We start from the raw sequence: 24,891 nt of genomic DNA on the forward strand, positions 1-24,891 counted from the left end.
AAATTTTATCTGCCCTTTATGTGCTGTAACGTTGCTTCTGGGAATTGAAAACTACGGGCCACTGCATGCTTGTAGTTTATATGCCTGTCTGAGAGACTGTATATTAAAGACAAATATAGACGCGAGCTAGGCTACTAACACAGAACCTGTGCACTACATTTTTGGTTATGAGTAGCCGTTATTTGAGACATTATTGACTTGACGATTTTTGGGAATGCATATATAGACCGTAGTAGAAAGCTTAGCGCACATACTGTAGAATTATAACAGAATGTACGTTACTCCTGTCTGCGCTCAATCCGCGACATCTCCACTCGTCATTACAGCCGAACGGGTGATGTCGGCTGGTAGCGAACGCCTCACATTTCATACGGTGTTGCATGTGGATATCTATACATCAAGCGTACGTCACGACTGTTGTTTCCGCTCTCCATATCTTGTATAGTTGCGTCCATTACGCAGAAGATACCACACGGCAGTGGATCAGTTAACAGCACTCATCTTGACTGTAATGGCAAACTTCTCAGTAGTCTCTTGTGATCAATCACTCACCCAACGAGTGATCATGATGCAATATGTGTTTTCAAACTGCCAGCTAGAGTGGTCGAGCGGTTTTAGGCGCTACAGTCTGGAACCGCGCGACCGCTACGGTCCCAGGTTCCAATCCTGCCTCGGGCATGGATGTGTGTGCTGTCCTTAGGTTAGTTACGTTTAAGTAGTTCTAAGTTCTAGTGGACTGATGACCTCAGCAGTTAAGTCTCATAGTGCTCAGAGCTATTTGAACCATTTTTTTTGTTTCAAACTGATTTTCTCCTTTGTTGCACAACGTTACAGTTTCCACATATCGCGTTATTAGACTGGAATAACGTAGACTAGAACAACTGCCTTCAAATAAACTGGCCAAAAAATTTCAATTACAATGGATTACAAACAAGTCTCGACCGTGAAAATATTTAATTTCTATGGTAACCGGTTCTGGCCAGCTTGTGACCGTCTTATCATGATGACGGGCGGTGGCGTTGGCGGTGAATGGTTCGGGTGATGTGACTCCACGAACGTCAATTGCGTTGTGGAGTCACATCACCCGATCCATTTACTGCCAAAGCCTACCATCATGGTATGAGAGTATTTTTTTTTTCTGCTTTCTAGTGTATCGTTACATTGGCTCGAATACGATTTCCAGTAAAATATCTTTCCTGTATGGGGACAAGTTCGAAGTTCAAGTTCTTTTTCAGTTTACTTTCCTCCATCTTCTTAATACGAAAAGTCCGATAATACGGCTGAACACTATGTAGTGTCTACGATCTCTACAATTACTATTTGCCTTTGAAGAGTGGTAACAGTTCAGATAGCCGATTTCAGAGGTGTTGCCGAACATGTTTCTTTCTATGTTAGATCAACGTTGTAGCACCTTTGGTGAAACCAAGTTCAGTGTTTTACAGTAGTGTGGAATCCTGAACAGAGTTAAATTTCTGAAGTAAATTCCAAATTGATTCCAGTGAGCGGTTTTTATACAATCGGCCGTTAAGAGGTCTATGCCTCGTAGGATAGACTAACCGTTTTGCGACCATGCGTTCATAGTTCATCATCTCACTTGTTGGCCGGAGGAAAATTACTTTCTACGGTAAGAACTACTATATATATTAGTTCTTACCGTAGAGTAATTTAAATTGTGGCACTACGGAAATAAAGAAATAAATCGACTGTATGTGTACTGTACAACACTGAACAAGACATCTATAATTGCCTATCCCAATCGCTTTGCTGTATTTGACACACTTGGAACGATCTTATCTCATGGTAGTACATGTAGTGTCTCCCTAGGCCATACGTTTAGCTCTAAAGCTATTAGAGAGTATTTTATTCAGTAACGTTAACTTTCCTGCAGAATGACCCCGAAGGCTGTAACTGTTACCGCTGCTGAACTGTTAACTATAGTTATATTTCCTGCCGATATATCTCCTAGAGTAACGGGAAAAGCGTAAATGGAATATTCAGAGGCGTCCACCGTTAATGGTTCTTTCGGCTTTCCGATTCCCTCTGGAGACGACGGGGTGGCGCTATCCCGGGTGAGGATATAGCCACCCTTAACTTGCTGACCGACGACACTAATGTTGATAAATAGCGCGAGGGAGGAAAACTTCGCCTGCAGTCCTGGCGGAATCTGAACAGAGTGCGGTGTGGTGCTTTGTCCCCCCTTGTGGCTTAACAGACCATAATCTGCCTGCATCCATCCCCTACTGCCAAGGACGCGAAAACAAGTCGATCCCTTCTCTCGCAGCTCACTGTGGCCGTGTGGGAGGTGGAGGGTTTGGGCTGACCATGTGAATGATTGTGTGCGCCGTGGCTTAGAGCGAAAAGATATCAAATCCTTCCTGCAGTAGATCGCTGGAGACGAAGTAGGTTGCGACGGATATATACCCGTATATGCCTCAATCAGTGTTAAATCTGGTACTGCGATTTCACAGGTCTTTCAGGATAACTGAGAAGGTACACACACTTTAACGTATTTGTTAATTTGCTTTGGTGTCCCTGTTGATTACCGGAACTAACAATGACTTAACTGTGCATGTATCCGGATTGTAGCTCATAGCTATTGGTGACTTGCCTGTATTGTTCGCAGACCGGCGAGAGAAACGAAAACGGGTGCAGTTGGTTTAGTATCTCTGGTTTTGCACACGCTGTATAACATTTTAATAAATGCTACCATAGTCTCAACTAAATCTGCTGCCTTCGCGTTTTCTTATTTCCAGCCCTGATGTGATCGCTGTCATGTGTACCAGTCAAGTCTACTCTGGAAGCTTGCGGTAAAGTACCTGACCTGGTCAATCTTTGTTCTAGCGCTATCTAGCAACACCAGTGGGCGTGTCCTTAAACCTGGTTGGTCAATTCAAGTTCATGTTTCCACCAGTCACTATTCCACGATTAAATAACCACACAGATGCGCCAAAGAACACTATTTTTTCTGTTAAGGATATCTGCAAATTATATGTATTCCAGTGATTAATATTCGTAACCATTCATTTGCTGTTACTGGTACGCTAATACTTATTATAAAGTTCGAAACAAATACTATCCACCCTTTCAAACTTAATTTCTACTTCGTTTTCAACCAAATATATTGTAACAGTTCGCATTAAGCGTCATCAGTTGCACATTAAACAAAATGTAATTGTGTAACTAGACGTATTTTCTTGCGAGTCTTGTAGTGTTGGTGGTAAAACATTAAAGCTGTCTTACTATACACGAGCATAGGACTATGATTTATCACGTACTTTTGTATTTCCTATTTTTTCTTGCTTGCATTTTATGTTTGTGGACACTAGGCGCACAGAAAATAAATTACATGAAACCAACTGAGAGTGCATACTTGTTCATCTAGAGTCTGCACTCATGAAAAGAATGGGAAACATAAAAGTAATTATTAAATCATATTTCTGTGATAGTAAATAGCAAGAAAACCTCAATGTGCGGCTTGGAAAAACTATGCGTCTTAACAAAATATGCATTACTAAATTACGATCTTATACTTTACAGGCCACAGATGATAAATAATGAGAACAGGTAAAACATGTTTGTTGGAAAAGAAAACATTTATTTGCAAAATATGGATGACATTTAGTCTACTACAATTGTCATAATTCTAGTAGAAATAGAGACGGATGGTCTGCAGCAACGCATTTACTTCCCAAATATCTCAATGTCTTGATATAACGAAGGATTACTTTTGGAGATTAAAAATAGTTTGGAGTATGTGTGCGGTCTTTTCGTCTTGGGAAAAGTGAACAGATCGCAGCGGTTATGAAAGTCAGTGGAAAGTAATAAATTTTGTGGATAGAAGAAAATCAGTTTGCCAGTCAAATGCATAAGTGTTTCTGTCCCATCTGGTTCGATAATGGTAGGCCAACTTTGAAGTTGTGGCATTATGTATGTCGGTGATCGACTAAAATATAACTAAGCCTCCATTCAGTATAGACTACCACAGGACGTTGCAGATTTCATCAATGTACTACGACGAATTTTATGGCAGTGGTTTTCTTCAGGTCTCTGGTGCTGAAATTCACTTGTGCTGTCAAGTTTTGTAACTAAGTGCGATGTAAATATCAATAAATAAAAACATGAAGTTTGCTCTCGGCGTCCAGCCAATCCTATTTAAATATGTAATTGTCCTCACTAGTTTAACGAATGTTATGTCACAAAACGAAATATATATATATATATATATATATATATATATATATATATATATTAGAATTAATCTGCTTGAAGTCTAGATCTACTATAGTTTATATTTTTATTAACTAAATAGCGCTTTTGAGATGCTTATTAACTTTATTTGATTGTATATTAATGTGATATTTGTGCCTATAGTTATTCGCACAATTGTGTCTACTATCTGAGCAACATAAAATACTAACTAATTTAAAATGAATGAGCAATTATGTATAAACTATTAAAATAATTTTGGTCCTAAGTACAAAACTGTTCTCAGATTTCATGAGTCTACCATATTTCCCATGTCTTAATCATTTAATATTCTGATTCATAATTTACTAATATTAATTGAGTCAGTGTGCTTGAATTGCACTTGTATGTGTAAAATGTGATCTTTCGTCATTCAGTATCTGTTGAGTAAATGATACTTCTCAAAATAAACTTTTAATTGTCCTTGAATATTACGCAGCATCTTGCAATTTGGAAATGAGATACAATTTTGAATTTCGCGTTTAAACTGCTCTGTCACGAAACTTACAAACCTTTTCCCATAGATAACCAGATCATACTCATATGAATTAAACAGGAACTGACAGAAAATTTCTTGTTAGATTTAGTCTGAAGACAAGTAGTAAGAATCTTGGCGTGCGCGGGTGAGCATTATCTTGCTGAAATGTAAGCACAGGACGGCTTGCCACGAATAGCAACGGAACAGCAAGTAGAATATCGTCGACATACCGCCAAGCTGTAAGGTTACCGCAGGTGACAACCAAAGGGATCCCGCTGTGACAAGAAATGTCATCCCAGACCATCACACGTAAGCGACAGTCAATTTTGTATCCCACCGCTGGCGCTATCTGGGGCGTCCCCAGACATATCTTCGGCCTGTAATCTCATTGACTAGCTAATTGTCCTCAGTGATGATTCCCACTTCGAAATGAGCTCCGATGATATTGTGGGGAGACGCCGCAGACTGCAGTGGGATACCAACCTGACTATCGCCCGCTACATGCCCCGACAGCTAGGATTGTGGTCTAGGGTGCAATATCTTTCCGAAGCAGGGCCTCTTTGCTTATCATCTGCGGTACCCTTACAGCGGTACGTTGGCCTCATTGCACGTTTTGTTGCCCTTCATCGCAAGCCATCCTAGACTCACGTTTTAGTATGATAACGCCCTCCCGTAAACGGAGAGAGTATCTACTAATTGTCTTCGTGCTTGCCAAAACCAACTTTGGCTTGCATGGTCGCCAGATCCCTCTCCAATTGAGAGGGTTACGGCCATGGCCTTCCAACCACCTCGGGATTCTGACGATCTAAACCAGCAGGTGGGCGGAATTCGGTACGATATCTCTTAGGAGGATATCCACCAACTCTATAAATCAATCCCAAACCGAATAGCCGCTTCCACAAGTGCCAGAGGTGGATCGACGGGCTATTGACTTGCTCACTTTCTGAAGCTCTTTGTCAGTATTAGAGAATCCAATTTTTTCGGAAATTATTGTGATTTGTTTGCCTGTAGATGTACCGGGTGATGAAGAAGTCAATATATATTTGAAAACTTAATAAATCACAGAATAATGTAGATAGAGAGGTAAAAATTGACACACATGCTTGGAATGACATGGGGTTTTATTAGAACTAAAAAAAAACATCTACCGTTATGGGCCTTTTTTCTTCGAGGAAATGCGAGATTCTGGTTTTGTAACTGCTACCGTGACGGGTGAGAGGTACGCCGATATGTTACAGAATCGCATCATCCCCAGCCTGGCTGATAAACACCTGCTGGAACGTACGATGTTTATGCAGGATGGCGCTCCACCCTATATTGCTAGACGCGTGAAAAATCTCAAGCGCGCTTCGTTTGGTGATGATCGTGTGCTCACCCGCCACTTTCGTCATGCTTCGCCTCCCAGGTCCCCAGACATCAGTTCGTGCGATTATTGGCTTTGGGGTTACCTGAAGTCGCAAGTGTATCGTGATCGACCGACATTTCTAGGGATGCAGAAAGACAACATCCGACGCCAATTCCTCACCAAAACTCCGGACATGCTTTACAGTGCTGTTCACAACATTATTCCTCGACTACAGTTATTGTTGAGGAATGATGGTGGACATATTGAGCATTTCCTGTAAGGAACATCACCTTTGCTTTGTCTTACTTTGTTATGCTATTTTGATCAGATGAAGCGCCATCTATCGGAAATTTATTGAACTTTTGTATTTTTTTGGTTCTAATAAAACCCCATGTCATTCCAAGCACGTGTGTCAATTTGTACCTCTCTATCTACATCATTCCGTGATTTATTCAGTTTTCAAATTTTTACTGACTTTTTGATCACCCAGTACATTTAGCGATTTCCGTCCTGTTCGGATAATTTCTTCATTATGCATTCTTTTCTTATTTTTTGTCTTAGAGTGAATAAAGTTACAGACGAGCAACCGATGTTCACTCTAAAATCAGATATTATAGAACACCTTTGTAGTTTATTGTCAGTAATATGTTGGTCTTAGATGCGGATACTTTCGGCAAACTAAATCCATGCATCGTGTAGAAAATTCTGTTATCCCGTATTGCTAACAAACCACTCATGAAGATTGGCAACGGATTATCAAAGTGCTTTCCAAAAGATTGCAATACTTGTGCATAGTCTGGTGCGTCCAAAGAAAAGATGGTCTGCGTCTTCTTCCTCTCTGCCCGAGCAGAAAAGTGTCACTACGATGAGCACACACAGTAAAGATTTTTATGGAAAAATCCGTGGTTAAACGTGAGTTTGGATATTAGAGAGACCAGGTGTATAGGTATTGAATTTGCATGAGACGTCGTGGACGACAGGTGACTTAATGCCTTGGAGTCTTGTTGTTTCCACCCAGTCCCATTGCCAGTCTCCTACCATGCGTCTGTGTAGGACATCGGCAATCAGTACTTGAAATTAATGTCCTATGACAGCAGCTTCTTTGGCTGTGCGCTCGATAGCTTCATTGCCAAGGATCCCATAGTGTGATTTCATTCAAATTAAATTAAGAGAGTGCCGTTCTCCTTCGATAATCTTGTATACAACGGGTTTTCAGTCCAAGAGGAGCTAAAACGTTACGTACTGTTAGAGCACTTGAAGAGCCACTGAGAAAGACATCTAGAGCTTCTTTCATTCGCAAGCAGAAAATAAAGGCTTCTACCATCGCAAGAGTTTCCACGGTCATGTTGCTCTCTTGTTAAGTTCAATAGCTTGTACACAGTGCGCGCTTCCTTAACAGTCACTAGATTTGGAGCCGTCAGTATAGACAAACGAGGTGTGTGGGGAAAACGAAGTACGTGTGAAAAATTATGAAACTGAATTTTTATCTACTAAAGTTTTTGTTTTTCCAGAAAACAATATGGTCCCCTTCAAAGTAGTTCTCTTCGACAGCTATACACAGGTGGAATTGTTATTTCCTCTTGGTAGCAGTGCTGAGAGGCTTCGAATGATAGGGCCTTTAACATGTCGGTCGTATTCTCTTGAATTTTATCCGGCGTCATTTTTCAATTTGAGAAAAAGAGAAATCTCGCAAGAACTCAGATCATTTGAATAAGAGCCTGTGGAAAAACGAGAATGGCTTCTGAGGTCAAAAAGCCGTGATGGAATTGGACGTGTGACAAGGGGGGCTATCGTGATGCACCATTCACTTGCCTGCAATGCCCGGTCTCATTCGTTCACCCTTGTCCTAAGCCTTTCTAGGACGTCTTAACAAATCGATAGATCGTTTGTCCTTGGAGAACAAATGCTTTATGCACGATATCCACAATGTCAAAAAAAGTATATCAGCATTGTTTTGATCGGAAGAGGTGATGTCTCACTCCTCACTTGGCCTCTTTGTCTCAGGACAGTACTCAAAAATCCAGGATTCATCAGACGACCGAACCAGTGGTCATCGGCAATCCTCTCAAGAAGGTCAACATACACGTTTCTTCCACTGTCCTTCTGTTTCGTTGTGACGTCTCTCGGCATAATTTTGGCACAAAACTTTCACATGTGCTAATTTTCAGCAAACTTTGATGTACGGTGAAAGTGTTTAACAGGTCATCCCTCATCCTTATTAATAAATGTCGGTCTGACCTCCCAAGAGCACGCACGCAATAGATTTTGTCGTCGTTTTTTAACCTGAAGGTCTCCCTGAGTGAGGTTCATCTACAACGCGTTTTTGGCTCTCGAAAACAATGATTTTTGCCAGCGAAAAACTTGTGTTTTTGGTAAGGAATCTTCCGTATAAACCTTAACTTGCCAAAGCTCACACTGGCGGATACGCCAAGAATAATACAAAACTTGATGGCATAACACTGATCTAAATTCCGCTTTTCCGCTTTCGTAACGTACAACACATCTTCCATGATGACGCTCTCAGAAATCACGTAATGGCTGTAAGGGGCTGAAACTCGGACTGACCATCTGGAAAGAATGAACACACCGACCTACATAAGTAGAAGGACACAGTATTGCCAGATCGCTCGTAGTGGTACCAATGTCATTACGTTTCTCACGTACCTTGTATATTACTTCCGGATACTGCGCCAAAGTTGAGCTGTTGATGTGAGCCTCATGGTCAAACATAATGCCAGGTATTATGGTCACCTTAGAAAATGTCAGTGGGACTGAAACGAGAAAGCTATTAAGTCTGAGTGCTCTAATGATCTTCCTTGAACACTCCATGGTATCTACATTCGCTTGTACTGGAGGAAAAAGAGTGCTAGTGATCCAAAACTGTCCGGTAAAGTGGTTCTAGGCGCTGCAGTCCGGAACCGCGGGACTGCTACGGTCGCAGGTTCGAATCCTGCCTCGGGCATGAATGTGTGTGATGTCCTTAGGTTAGTTAGGTTTAAGTAGTTCTAAGTTCTAGGGGACTGATGACCTAAGATGTTAAGTCCCATAGTGCTCAGAGCCATTTGAACCATTTTGTCCGGTAAAGCTCTACAGGGCTAGGTTTGAGGCGACCGATTTCAGATTTTAGGATTAATATCGATTCCTTTTAAGAAGAAATTATGCACATAAATATCGCTTGCTTCATGTGCTTCAACACAAGTGCATTTGTAGCAGTGGAGCGCTTTTCTTTTTACCCGTCTTCTGACTGGTTTAATACAGCCCACTACGAAATCCCTTTCCTATTCCAAACTCTACATCTCAGAGTAACACTTGTAGCATACGTCGTCAGTAATTTTCTGGGTGTATTCCTATCTCTGTCTTTCTCTACAGTTAAAAGTTTGTACCTCTACAACTCCCTCTACTACTATGGAAGCTACACTCCTGGAAATTGAAATAAGAACACCGTGAATTCATTGTCCCAGGAAGGGGAAACTTTATTGACACATTCCTGGGGTCAGATACATCACATGATCACACTGACAGAACCACAGGCACATAGACACAGGCAACAGAGCATGCACAATGTCGGCACTAGTACAGTGTATATCCACCTTTCGCAGCAATGCAGGCTGCTATTCTCCCATGGAGACGATCGTAGAGATGCTGGATGTAGTCCTGTGGAACGGCTTGCCATGCCATTTCCACCTGGCGCCTCAGTTGGACCAGCGTTCGTGCTGGACGTGCAGACCGCGTGAGACGACGCTTCATCCAGTCCCAAACATGCTCAATGGGGGACAGATCCGGAGATCTTGCTGGCCAGGGTAGTTGACTTACACCTTTTAGAGCACGTTGGGTGGCACGGGATACATGCGGACGTGCATTGTCCTGTTGGAACAGCAAGTTCCCTTGCCGGTCTAGGAATGGTAGAACGATGGGTCCGATGACGGTTTGGATGTACCGTGCACTATTCAGTGTCCCCTCGACGATCACCAGTGGTGTACGGACAGTGTAGGAGATCGCTCCCCACACCATGATGCCGGGTGTTGGCCCTGTGTGCCTCGGTCGTATGCAGTCCTGATTGTGGCGCTCACCTGCACGGCGCCAAACACGCATACGACCATCATTGGCACCAAGGCAGAAGCGACTCTCATCGCTGAAGACGACACGTCTCCATCCGTCCCTCCATTCACGCCTGTCGCGACACCACTGGAGGCGGGCTGCACGATGTTGGGGCGTGAGCGGAAGACGGCCTAACGGTGTGCGGGACCGTAGCCCAGCTTCATGGAGACGGTTGCGAATGGTCCTCGCCGATACCCCAGGAGCAACAGTGTCCCTAATTTGCTGGGAAGTGGCGGTGCGGTCCCTCACGCCTCACGTGTTGAGCAATTCGGCAGTACGTCCACCCGGCCTCCCGCATGCCCACTATACGCCCTCGCTCAAAGTCCGTCAACTGCACATACGGTTCACGTCCACGCTGTCGCGGCATGCTACCAGTGTTAAAGACTGCGATGGAGCTCCGTATGCCACGGCAAACTGGCTGACACTGACGGCGGCGGTGCACAAATGCTGCGCAGCTAGCGCCATTCGACGGCCAACACCGCGGTTCCTGGTGTGTCCGCTGTGCCGTGCGTGTGATCATTGCTTGTACAGCCCTCTCGCAGTGTCCGGAGCAAGTATGGTGGGTCTGACACACCGGTGTCAATGTGTTCTTTTTTCCATTTCCAGGAGTGTATATTCAGATGACTTTACAGATGTTCTATCAACCTGTCCGTTCTTCCTGTCAATGATTGCTACATATTTCTTTGCTCGCCGTTCCTGCGGAGAATCTCCCATCATTCCTTATCTTGTCAGTCCACATTCTTCTGTAGCACCGCATTTCAAATTCATCGATTCTTTTCTGTACAGATTTTCTCACAGTCAGGTTTAGACTCGTAACAAACACTTCCATAATCAATAACTGAACGAACTTTCCTACATTAAGTGTTAGAACTGTGCAGACGTTCAAGACGCACCGAAATGCTTTAATAGTATTGATTATGCCAATAGAAACCATTAAATACAATTTCGGAAGGATTATATAGGGTGTATGTCATCAGCAAGCCATCAGCAACATTGTTCTGTTGTCGTAAACATGTCTTATGTATGCGGAAGAAATAAAATATGGATTATGTTCAAGACTTTTTTGTTTTGTCACGACTGACTTTGCTTCAATATGTGATAATAGATCATGAAAATACATCAGGTAATTAATAGAAGAGGTGGCTTGGAATTTATGCTTTTAATTGTGTTTTCAATTTTCAGGGAATTGGGGCTTCAAGTTTACCTCAAGTGAGCGCCTATTGAAGAGTCTGTAATCACTTTTCAGCAATCGTTGAATTTTACTGTGTCCAACAGATATCGTTATGGAGTAGAATTACGGAAAGTGGAGGTAAGAATTTCATGTTCTAAGAAGAGGTATCCTTAAGTGTCTTAACGCAGAAGATGCAACGATGGACTCGCACAGTGAATTACTAAAATCCACCAGACCAAGGGCATGAGTAAAGAAAGAGAGAGACCACTCGATGAACTTGATGTAGAAAGCTAAAAAGCGACAGAAATTGAGTGTGGAGCTGGGTTCTTGTTCTGCTTCACTTTGAGGCTCACGGTAGCTTATTTCGGTATGCCACAGGCGCAAATATCTGTTGAACGTTATCTGAAAAAGCAATTGAGTTTGCTTCACGCAGGTGACAACTACTTTAAAAATAATAACTTTTTAGAGCTCAATGAACGCGTGTCAATCTTTAAATTGGACACCGCTACCCCAAACTGCGTGTTCCTAATATGCAGCAGCTATACAACGGAGGAAAGGCGAGTTTAACGTGGGATCTAAATCACGAGTCGTTCATGGACGTTTGGCCAGCACCTGCATTTATGTTCGACCATGCATATCTTGTGGGGTTTACATACTTTTTCTCACTTTTTGTTTGTGCTTTCAGGACCAACGCCAAGGATACACAAAGAGTTTACCCAGTAGATCGTTGTCTAACTGGACTTTACTATGTCCCTCAATTCTGATAGAAGTTTAACGAAAAGAAAAAAAAAGAACCTTAAAGTAATGTTGAACTTGAAGAAAAAAGGTGCCCTTCAATCAGTCACAGACGAAGATAAACCTATGTGAACTTCGTCAAAACCAAAAACATCTTCATGGTCGCAATGGTACTACGAGTATTATATGTAGAGCGTCTTGATTACATGCTAATTAAATTTAATCTACAGTATAATGATACAATTGGAACTATTTCTAAATTTATCAACAACATATTACGCCTATTCTTCTCTACCCAGTAGTCACCAGCTATAAACTGAAGCGCCAAAGAAACTGGTATAGGCATGTGTATGCAAATACAGAGCTATGTAAACAGGCAGAGTACGGCGCTGCGGTCGGCAACGCCTATATAAGACTAAAAGTGTTGGATCTGATACTGCTGCTACACTCACAGGTTTTCAACAATTTAAGTGAGTTTGAACGTGGTGTTATAGTCGGTGCACGAGCGATGGGATAGAGCATCTCCGAGGTGGGTATTAAGCAGGAATTTTCCCGTACGACCGTTGCACGAGTGTACCGTGAATATCAAAAACGCGTTTAAACATCAAATCTCCGACATTCATGCGGTCGGAAAAAGATCCTGCAAGAACGGAACCAACGACGACTGGAGAGAATCATTCAACTTGACGGAACTGCAACCCTTCATAAATTTCTGCAGATTTCAATGCTGGGCCATCAACAAGTGTCAGCGTGCGAACCATTCAAGGAAACAACATCGATATGGGTTTTCGAAGCCGAAGGCCCACTCGTGTACCCTTGGTGACTACACGACACAAAGCTTTACGCCTCGCCTGGGCCCAATAACACCAACAGTGGGCTGTTGATCACTAGAAACATGTTGCCTGGGTCGGACGAGTCTCGTTTCAAATTGTATCGAGCAGATGGAATGCGCATGCCGATGGACTTAGGCAATTCCAGTAGGGCAACGTAACACCCCACACGTCCAGAATTGCTACAGAGTGGCACCAGAAACATTCTTCTGAGTTCAAACACTTTCGCTGCTCACCAAACTCCCCAGACATGAACATTGTTGAGCATATGTGGAATCGTTGCAACGTGTTCTTCAGAAGAGATCTCCACCCTTTCGTACTCTAACGGACATTTGGACAGCCCTGCAGGATACATGTTGTCAATTCACTCCAGCACTACTTCAAACATTAGTTCAGTCAATACCACGTCATTGTTCGGCACTTCTGCCTACTAGCGGGGGCCGTACACAATATTAGGTAGGTGCACCGGTTTGTTTGAATCTTCAGAGTGCGCAATATCTTGAGAATTATCGCACGTAACGTGACGAATAGAGAACATGTCGAGGAACTAATATTCGTAGTTATCAGACCTGTAAACAACGCCTGTCAACTACTAATGTACGTTATGAAAGATGGATGTTAATTTCTTCCTGCTGCTTTACTCTCTGTACAATACAAACTTGTGAAGATGACAAGTACTAATTATTAATGCTAGCAAACATGTTGTGGAACTTTGACTGGAAACATTTAAGTGTCACAAAATTAATTTTCTGACTGTACGAATGGGTATGATTAATTACAAACATTATTTAGTACTGCATATTGAGTCAAAATGTTAATTCTCTCCTGTTTGCCGATTCGCTGAAAAATATTTTCGTTAGACTAGCATCACCTGCTTAGTTGGAGATTGACTACGAACCACATTGTTTGTTGTGTTGCAAACACATTCGTAACTCTGCTTGTTTGAAGTATTTTATGTACACAAGGAGAACCCGAGGTCAAGATGATGAAATTGGGGCTATATTTAACGTCCATTCTTGTAGGTAATAATTTTGATTGTGTAATCCGACAGTAATATAGCAGTACTTGTAATGCAGCATTTACAAATTAAATGTAGAGCATGCGAGAACACTCGTTCTCAACGCTTACATGTACAGCTTAAGGTCTGAGTTCAGTTACAACTGCTGCAAAAAACTGCATAATACAAGAATAACAGCAGGCTTGCAAAGTCCTTTGTCCCATATGGTGTAATAAAACACTATTATATAACAATTAACTACTGGTCCCAGCACATACTGATTTAGGTTACGGTCACGTTAAATCTTACTGGTAAACATATTAACCGCTCAGTAGCACTCGTCCGAGCTGATAACTGGAATAAGCACTGACCGAAAGAAAAGTTACATTTTTAAAATATGCCCTGATATCTTTTTGGTATTAAAAAAAGGTTTTCTTTTCAAACCATACCATACCTGAAACTCATTTTAAAGTGATAGAACAGTGAAACATCAACATATACTACCTTTGCACTTCATAGGGAATGCATTTTATATTTCAAGGGTTTTCCATAATGCCACACGTTAACAACCACCGAGTGAGCTACGAAGGAATGTTACATGATTTCAGTAAATAATTGTGAACACATGTCGTATAATAAAAATTACTGTTTTCACCTGGGTATTTTTAAGCATAATGCCATTTGAGTTGAATTTGTGATTAATTGATGAGGTTTCGTTTCCCTTTTCAATTTCAGCAGTAGAAATATGGTATTCTTCACTGCACATTCTGCGTAAAATACCATACACACCTTTGTATAGAATAAAGCACTGAATGAGCTATAGCTAGTGTAGCTGATTTTCCAGGGGAGTGTAGGATTAGGGATGTGGAACTTTAAGTCATTTGCCTATTTTCGTATAAAATTAAATATTTTGTATTAATCATTTATCTGTGCTAACAACTAGAATCATTTCAGTTAAAAATATAGTCCACATATTACTACTCTAAATTCAGCTGCAAAGAATTTCATTGTATCAACCTCTGTGGAGTGTTCATGGCGTTGTTATGCACTATGAATAACAAAAGAGATACAGTTTTTTCAAGATTCTAAAATTGTTTATCTTGGTCTAGTTCTTTCCCTAGCAATATGTTTCATATCCTACCATAGTTGTGTCGTTCGTGACTTCCCTCTTTTCGAAGTGTATACATAAAAGAGTAAGTACATCCAGCATCCCTTAGTATGTTCTAAGGCTTCGATATGGCACTATTTTCTCGAGTCTCCGAAGTAACGTCTGCTTATTTTGCACTTTATTGACTGCCACCTAATGTTGAGGAAACTTGTTGAGTAGCGCATTTTCTTTTCTTCTCTTTTTTTTTTTTTTGCTTCAATTTTTCTAAATTTTATTTCACACTTACGTATACGTTTCATTAGTTATACACACATACAGGACTCAAAACGCTCCAAATAATTCCTCAGTACTGTGCAATGGCGATCGTGGCTGGTTGAAGTTGTATATTCCGTCTCTGCTCAAATAACTCAAATGCACACTGGTTACTGTTGTACCCGTCACAGAGAATTTCATCTCTTACTCATTTATGTACCCACCGATAGTGTGTCTATGCACAAAGTTACATTAATATCCGAGAATGTCTTCTGGTGTTTCACTCGTTTACTCGGATAGTTGATTTTTTTAATAATTGAAATTGTCAGAATGTACTTGGTTGATTCCCACAGCAACTTAAAATGTCTTCTGGTGTTTCACTCGTTTACTCGGATAATTGATTTTTTTTATAATTGAAATTGTCAGAATGTACTTGGTTGATTCCCACAGCAACTTAAGCGCATACTTTGAAGCTGGTAATGCATGTCCTTTTTAACTTTGCAACTTAACCCTCCATGTTGAAGAGTAAACTGCGACTCCCATTTGAGCGCCGCTAGCTGCCAGGGCAGTGGAGAAGCCGTGAGGCCGCCCCACAGCAGCGCCAGGCCGGCGCGAGCTACACCGGCGCGAGGCCGGGGCGAGCTACACCTAGCCGAATTCTTCCATCGTCAACCGCGTACTGCACATGTGTGTGTACACGCGTATTCTGCGTGCGTGCGGCGACGACGACGTTCGCGAGGAGCTAAGGACATAACTTCAAAAAATTTAAATAATGTTATCTGTGGCCGGACCATAAGAGACGCCAACGAGGCAATTTCTAGCCGTCTTTATTCCGTAGAATAAACATACAATATACATAAGTACACTAGTACAGTAAAGATGGTGTGTTACTATGCCAATGTCCACCACCGAGGTGGGGACTTACAGGGCGAACACAAACTTATGCATATATAGAAAATAACACAAATAAACAATAAAACAAAATATAGAAAGAACAAGGAACAAAGACGGATTATTCCTCCTGTTGACAGGCCCTAGGAGTCAAGGCAAAGACAATATCCAGCAGCCTAGCCGACGCCGACTCGTTCCATCAGCCTAGGTGCCGTCATACGCTCGTAGATTCTGTAACTCCTGCAGCAGCTCTGCAGTACACGGGTGCTCAGTACCGCCAGTTCTCGGGGTCGAAAGCCTAAGGCGGCGAGGTCACTCGCCGACGCTGGAGACCATACACCCCTCCAGTTCAACGTCGCGGTGGACACAGTCACCTCCTCAGCGTCACGGTGCAGGTTGGAGACAGCACGCCGGATGGACGGCGTGTCGTAGTAGGCCGCCTTCTGGGAGTGACACCAGTCGAGTCGGAGATGGTCCCCGACTATCTGGGCGTCGATCACGCGGGCGATGCCGTCTTTGACCGCCACCACGTCAGGCTTGCGGATGCCCTCAGGTGTTCGGAGGTGGGGCTCCACGGAGATGTTGAAGCCCCTCTGCGCGAGTCCACGGGCGACATAACTCACGATCGCGTCATGCCGCTTAACCCGGGACCCGTGCGTCCTGAAGCAAGCCTGTAGTACGTGGTTGGCAGTCTCCACGGCCTGGCAGCCCGCGCGGCATCTGGTGTCCGCCTCCCGCCTGCGACTGCGCCGTGCCTTCGTGGGGAAGGCGTTGATGCGGGCGCGGAGGGCGTCGATATAGTCACGCCCAGATAGCAGGCGACTGGTGTCGGCGACCCACTGACGTTGGCTCTTGACGGCGGCAGAAGATGACAGCGCCGCACCGTCAATGGCGATGTGTAGGCGCGCCGCCCACATTTCCCCAACCTGCGTTGACGACTTGAGGAGGTGGCCCTCCCACGACAAGTGTCGCTCCAGCACCTCGATCTCACGCTGCACCTCATCCAGGCCTGCACCGTCGCAGGCTGGCCCTATCTTCTTTAACGCCAGGAGACGGGACCGACGGAGGGTTGGCCCCATCCAACGGCACGATGGGATGCCGAGGCCCCCCCTGGGCAACAGGAGCGTGGAAGTATCCCAGGGGGGGGGGGGGGGGGGGTTGTCCGCCGGAAGGCGGAACCATCTCCTGACTGAAGGCACAGTTCTGTGCCCCCATAAATTACCAGCCTAGTGTAATGCGGCTGCAAGAGCGGTCCGGATAAACGCAAAAAAAAAAAAAAAAAAAATACTTACGATAATCTGAAATTAATTAAAACAATACGTGGTGTGTAAGCAGCTAACTACTGGGCACATCGACAACTACGACAAGGTTTGCTACCAGCGGAATATCTGATCACTGCAGAATATTAAACCATTTCTGGCTGTGTTTTAATTAATTTTAGGTGGGCCGATCCCGGCGGTACTGCAATGCCGGGCCAACCCGCGACAGAGATGGAGCAAGCCCCTAGCACTCCGTCATGAGACAAAACGAGTTTAATATTCTGGTCCTGCGATGCAGGACGTATCAGATATTAAGCTGGTAAGAACAGAGTGTTTTGCATCCGACCTTGCCAGCATTAAGCTGATAAGAACAGATTTTTATTTTCAGAGATAATTCTTAAGATACATTACTACGAAGTATAAATTTAAGAAAAGAATATTAATGACTCTATAGAATTAAGAGTTTTACAGATTTAAGAAAGTTTAGATAAATTTTAGAAAAACGGTTCTAACCGTACTTAAGTATTCCATTGCTATTCTAATTCGTGGGTTAAGCCCACTACTTAAATATTGGAAGGCCGCGTTAGGCGCGGATAATTAAGTATATCACCTTAAGATTAATCCCGCGATAGGCGCGGCCTTAGTTATTTCAGACCCGGGAAGGTTTGGAGCTAGTTTAGGATCTATTTTGTTTTATTCCATTCTTCTCCATGCCCTGACAGCACACTGCACATGCACGGCTGCCAGCGGCTGATGTGCCACGCACGCAGGCGGGTCACTCACAGCCGGACTTCTCCCCTCTGTCCGCCTTGCGGCAGACGTCACTGGGGTGTCGTGGTAGGAGGGCGTTGCTTCCCACGCTGGCTGGAGACTGCCGGGCAGTAGGCACACGTTTGGCGCCGCCTAGTGCCGCGCCAACCGAGGTGGGGGCCATATTCGGCGGACACCACGGAGGGAGGGGCACCAGGCAGCACCGCACGCACCGCTACTGACTCGGCACTGCTGCGGTGCGGCGCGAAGATGGTGTGGCGCCGCATGTCCCGCGTCGTGGGGGAGAATCTCGACACCTCCGTCACGAAGGCACCGACCTCAAAGTTCTCCGACGACTGCAGTCTCGAGGTTCTCGCAGCCTGACGTCGGAGCATGCCACAGTCTAGGGGGACACATACTGGCGATGGCCAGTGATGTGTTCCACGTAAATGTCGCGGGACCACTTGATGGTATCAGACACCATCAGCCGCCGCATTAGTTGGCAGTAGCGGCTAGCGATGCCTAGGTGCCGAAGCATTGTATCGTTTTGGCGGTCCCACGCCCCCAGACTGCCAACAACCAGGGCGTCGACAGTGACGGAATAGCCGCGAGCGGCTAATCCGCGCGCAACGTCGGCGTACTTTATCTGCTTTAGTTGCCGAGCGTTGTCGAGCGCGATCCGCCTATTCTCGAAGGGGATCGTCACATCGACGATGGTCACAGACTTCGCGGCCTCGTCAGTTATTACGAGGTCCGGACGCAGCCCACTGCTGTCCCCTATGACGGTTTGGTTGATCCTGATGTCAGGAACAGCAGTGTTTCCTCTTCTTGGCCGCCCATCGACTGCTGTCGCGAGGCGGTTGAGGACCGCGTTGTGGCGATACTGCAGGGCTGCTGAGTGCACCATACACGCGTTAATCGCGTGTGGGAGCGTCTCGTTGTTGTGGCCACAGCGTCTGCAGGCTTTGTTGTTGTTTGCCCGCCCATCAAAGCGGCGACAGCCGTTCAGAGTCACGACTCCGAGCCTGACACTTGTATTGCTCCAAGATGACCGGTTTCAGCAGTCGTATAATACCATCCTCTGATGTTTTTGAACTTGTTGGAAAACTGCTACGTTACATTCCATGATGTCAAAGCATAAAAGGCATTTCATGCTTCCCACGCCCGGGTTCCCGGGTTCGATTCCCGGCGGGGTCAGGGATTTTCTCTGCCTCGTGATGACTGGGTCTTGTGTGCTGTCCTTAGGTTAGTTAGGTTTAAGTAGTTCTAAGTTCTAGGGGACTGATGACCATAGATGTTAAGTCCCATAGTGCTCAGAGCCATTTGAACCAGCCATTTGCATTTCGTGTTATGAAGCATAGCAATTTTATAGTAAGTTCCAGAAGATCAGATGACGGAAGCATGAGATCTTGGAGCAATAAAACTGAGTACACCGCCATCGCGGCGTATGAAATGTGTTCATTTTTAACTATACCGATAGCTCCACAGAATGGCACGTGAGCACGTGTCCCTTAAAGAATTTTGCTGTCGTCACGTCTGGTGATGTGCCAGTGAAACCTAGCATATACTGCTCTAAATTTTTTCGTGTCTGTTGTCACTCCCAGCCGTTTCTCTTAGCGTTGGTTTCTCATGAGGTCGTTTTTTCTGTCATCTTCGGACGAGTGCAACAATCCCATGACAAGTATTGATTCTGTACGCTTCGTTAAAGTTGCTCAACATTCTGAGCCATGTGACGCAAGTAAATGGATGAGTCTATAAACTTTTATCTTAAGTTGATTCGGTACTTTCTTTCCGTAATTTCGATGATTTAGCGGCATTGTAGTCGAGTGGCTGGGAATGTCTCTTCACCCTGTTATATGAGATCCGAGGTGTTTAAATTGTTAAGCTTTTCTGAGTGACTCTTATCACAATGTTGCGGCTAGTCTGAGGTTCACGTTCCAGATATATTTTCTTGATGTTTAACTTCAAGCCATTACTGATGTTCCATTTGTATCTGCTGTCGCTGCATCCGCATAAAAATGAGTATCGGGTGAGAGCACAGACTCCTGGTAATCTCCATTCTCCATTATTGAAAAAGGAGGTGACATTCCAACCGATATTTGAACTGCATTCATAGCGTTAGGGTAGAACGGAGGTGAAATTACAGCTGATATGCGAATTTCATTCGTAGCGTTAGAGTAGAGTGTCTGGATACGTTGGACATACACAATGTCGTCATAAAGAGCTTTCTATATGTCCTCATGAGAGGTGTATCCAATAGCTTTCTCGAGGTCCACAATTGCCGGTTATTATAAGTGGTTCTCGTCTCCTTGTTTCTCCATCAGCTGGTGGGATGCGTGTGTTTCGGATGTTATACTGATGCCCTTGACAATAGCACACTGGTACGAGGAAATTCACAAAATTACTTCCAGTACGATTGTCATCGATATGCTCAATAACATTCATCGTGTTGGAGATGAAATAGATTGGGGAGTGGTTGGAGCAGTCAGCCACATCTTTTTCACCTGCCTAAATAAGGATGGCGATACTAGTTCGCTATATTCTACGTAAGTGTCAATGATATGACTGAAGCGTGCAGGAAAAAATTCAGGTTCTCTTCGTCCTAATAGCTTCCATACTTCCGCTGGTACGTTGTCTTGGCCGGGCGCCTTAACATTCTTCATTCAAATCACGGCGGCTAAGACCGTCCTTATGGTGATGGATAGAACATTCGTAGCTATTGGATAACTCCTGTCACAGTACATCTGAATGTCGAGGTTTTTCATCGTTTGTTTCTATGAACTACATTCTCCGTCGATGCATGAAGGCAGCTGAAAACCGAACGTTATGGTGGGTGACCTCTTTCATGTGCATAATGCGACAAATCATCTCAATTTCCGACGTTGATGTATTGTGTAGCGGCAGATCTTATCAAGCGGGCCATATGGTTCATGAAAACGGCGATTCTTTGCCCTGGTGACTGTTTTGGCACCGAGTCCAGGATACTGTGCTCTCACTGCTCTTCATCTAGCTGAATTCTGAAGGCACACATTAAACGCCTGTTTGTTTTCTTTTGCCTCAAACTGTATTTACTGATTTCACCGCCCTTTTCTTTTATTAATAAATCTCTTACTTAGAGCGTGACCTAATATCGGTCCTAATCCAACACATAACGTTTCGACAAGTACAGCGTGCTAAATATAAAGCGATTATTTTTCGTTACTTATTCAATAAATAACTCCGATTTTTTTCTTTTTTTCTTTTTTTTGCGGTTCGTGTAATTACTTATAACAAAGAGGTTGAAATACACGGGAGATGGCGTTATTTATGCCGAGCACAAACGTCAGTTCAACCTGTCCATCTCCATGGTGAGGCTTAGAAGTCTGCTTCTCCGTTAAAGCTCTAACACACATTATTAAATACATAAACAAATTAAATAAAAATATATTAGAGGAATAAAAACAGAATTAAGACAGTAGCCTAATGTCTCTATGTTTCTTCATGAATAGCAAATGTCGGATATAAAGAAAGATATAGATGAATAAATTTATTTATAATCATGCCGCTACCGTTTTTTTCGTGTAACTGTGGAGCACTCATCGCCTGACACCATCGATAGTAATCGTCCACTTTGACCTCCAATAACTCATGTACAATTGAAGTTGCATGCCTGTAGTTCATACCAATTTAGTTTTACACTAATATCTCTCTAGAGACATGTCGATCGACGAAATCGGATGAAGCGTTTAGATTTTAGAAATTCGTTGCTGGATGTTACTTGTATAATTTACAATCAGATACTAATAAAGATATTGAAAATCTGATTACACCATCAGAATCGTCGTGCAAATAATGGTAATGCTCATGTTTCTTTTTGAGGTATCATCATTCATCTGGCTACTACTAACTTCTATATGAAGTGTGAAATATCGCCTTTTTAACGTTAAAAGCCCCAACGGATTTTTCGCATGCATAAGCTTGCCAAGTTCGTGCTTGGGAAAATCTCTCATCGTCCCATTACCGTAACTGTGACTCAGCCCGCTTAAAAATTCATTTTGGATCAGTATCTGCTTTGCCTCGCTCCAAAATTTATTAAAAAAAACACTTTTCGAACTCTTCGTACGATTTGCAAGAACTACATTTAACATTTGCCCAAGACTGTGGGTCTCCCTCCATATGCCGCTTAACGTATTTTATTTTCGCTTCATCCGACATGCCATGAACAAAAGCGTCCCTACACGCAGCCGAGAAATTTTCTGGGTGATATCTTCCATCATCTGTGTAACATTTCACAGATCCGGTATTTGCCTAAGGGATATTTATAACCGCTGTGGTTTGTTGGGAGGCTAACGAATGTAAATAACTTTTTATCTCTTGCATTTCCTTTTCAATTTCATTTTCACTAGTGATACTGGACTCAACTCAATTTTGTCTTTAATTTTGCCCACATCTTTCTCCCTCCCCCCCCCCCCCCCCAACTACACGATTGGCAATGACACTAATTTCTAAATTTACATCGCTTTTTTGAGTATCTTGCGCTTTTATACAGTCGCTTACCTTGTCTCCATGATCCGTTTGTATCTTATCCATTTTCTCCCCAAGATCTCTTTCCACGATTCGATTTCAGATTTTACTTTTGCAACGTCGTCTGTAATTTTCCCATATCCACCCAGACACATTTTAATTTATCATCAATTCCTTTTTCATGGTTACCAATAATTTTTTCAACTTCCTCTTTCCCAGCGCAACCTATTTCAGTTCGCATTGTATCCATATCAGTCCGAATTGTATCCGAAACTGTTTGCAATGCACCCATACCTGTTCGCAATGTACCCACATCCTTTCGAACTGCACTGATATTATTTGCTATTGCCTGGATCATTTGCATTAAATGAGACATCATATTTCCCCCACGTTCATTCCCCTTGCATGAATTCCTACTAGTTGTACTTTTGTGCTCTGATTTCGGACTAACCGGCTCACTCCCGTTTCATAATTACACATACTAAGTGACTGTTTTATATTTGCTAGATCTATAAGTGGAGCTTGGACTTCAGAGTCAAACAGTATCTCAATATTTGCACAGGCACTTATCTGATCTGAGATGGTTCCCTCTTCCATGGTGATGGCGTTGGTTGTAATGGAAGACGACAATGAAGACTGCTCTGGAGTACTCCGAAACACTGTCGTCGTACTGCTGCTGGACTGCGTCCGCCACTAGAGAGGTCGCCTGATGTAATTGTAGCTGCCGCCGGTTACCACGTCCACCAATCGTCTCTGATATCGCTGTCCGTGAATCGTAATAACCGCTACTGTTCCCTGCAATCAACTTGTGTAGACTCTGAGCTCCTGTGAAAATTGCCTTTCACGTGATAGATCTATTGCAATTGTTGGTTGTGAAATTTATTGCGTAATGTCACTATGTCCAGAAACTTACTTGCGAAAAAAACTGATCTCACACTGTGTTTTGTGAGAAGTTCACTCTACAGAAATCTCTACTGGTGTTACAAAGGTTTCTACACTTCGCATAGTATGCTGAATAACAGAGAGCAAAGGAATTACCACACTGCAGGGCACAAATCCCGGACGAGGAACCCTCAATTGCGGAATTTCACAAATGAAATAAAATGATGTGCTGTGATGGTGATGTGGTGGCCCACAACTACGTACACTCAAACTCAAAGTTGAATATTAAAAATTTTTGCTCGTTTCATTGTCTAGGGGCTGGGATACTTAGTTGCCGTATTACAGCCCAAATATTGCTAAGTTTACACTATACGATAAGAATACACACATGAATCCAATTGTCGAAGGTTTCTATCATTCGGCAATTGCGAATTGTGAATGTAACGTATAAGTTTATAAATGAAAGACTGCAGTTAAATAAAATCTGCAAGACTATCTTAATGACTTTAAATGATGAGCACGATAGTAGAAGTACTTTTGAGAATGCGGTATATTTCTTCTAAACATTTATTGGTGTCGATGGTCCAGCAGTTAAATAAAATATAAGGTAAATAACAGGGAAACAACAGAATCCTACTTCACGTAATTAGTTATGAACAACAACACAGCTGGCACGATATTCACTTCTGAACGCATACTAGGTCTTCATTGCAGAAGCCACGCAATCACACAAGAGCACAGGTCGGCACTCCGAAATATTTCTATCCTCCGTGACCACGCGCAAACTGCTCCACTGTCCAAGTTTTTCCACCGACTGTCACGTCCAGCACTTCCCGTGTCCTGTCGTACGTCGTACTCTCGCTCGCGCCACCCTGTTCAGAACTCCCCCTCCATTCCCTTCGGTAGTCGCATCTCTTAGTAACGAGCGCTGTAATTGCCGATAGCGCTTCCGTTATGTTTCCAAGACAATGCACACTCACAAAAAATTTTGAAACACATTCAAAATACTGTATTTACATTTAAATAACTTGAAAATAAATAAATATTCCTATGGCTGGACCATAAACACGCTCTAGCACACATTAATAAGTACATAAACAAATTAAATAAAAACATATCAAAGAAATAGAAACAAAATTAAGGCAGTAGCCTAATGTCTCTAAGCTTTCTAAGACACGGTAGAAAATTCCAGAATGAGATTTTCACTCTACAGAGGAGTGTGCACTGATATGAAGCTTCCTGGCAGATTAAAACTGTGCCACACAGAGACTCGAGCTCGGGAACTTTGCCTTTCGCGGGCAAGTGCTCTACCATCTGAGCTACCCAAGAACGACTCACGGCCAGTTC

General features: G+C 43.3%; 1 non-coding gene across 1 annotated transcript; it reads right to left on the bottom strand.

Moving 5' to 3' along the window:
* Positions 1-17,586: 17,586 nt before the first annotated feature.
* Positions 17,587-17,785, bottom strand: LOC126096449 (U2 spliceosomal RNA). The gene has a single exon (XR_007522054.1). It is a non-coding gene; the product is annotated as a U2 spliceosomal RNA (small nuclear RNA).
* Between the last annotated feature and the right edge of the window lie 7,106 nt (positions 17,786-24,891).

This window comes from Schistocerca cancellata, chromosome 1, assembly GCF_023864275.1.
Source record: "Schistocerca cancellata isolate TAMUIC-IGC-003103 chromosome 1, iqSchCanc2.1, whole genome shotgun sequence".
NCBI lineage: Eukaryota > Metazoa > Arthropoda > Insecta > Orthoptera > Acrididae > Schistocerca > Schistocerca cancellata.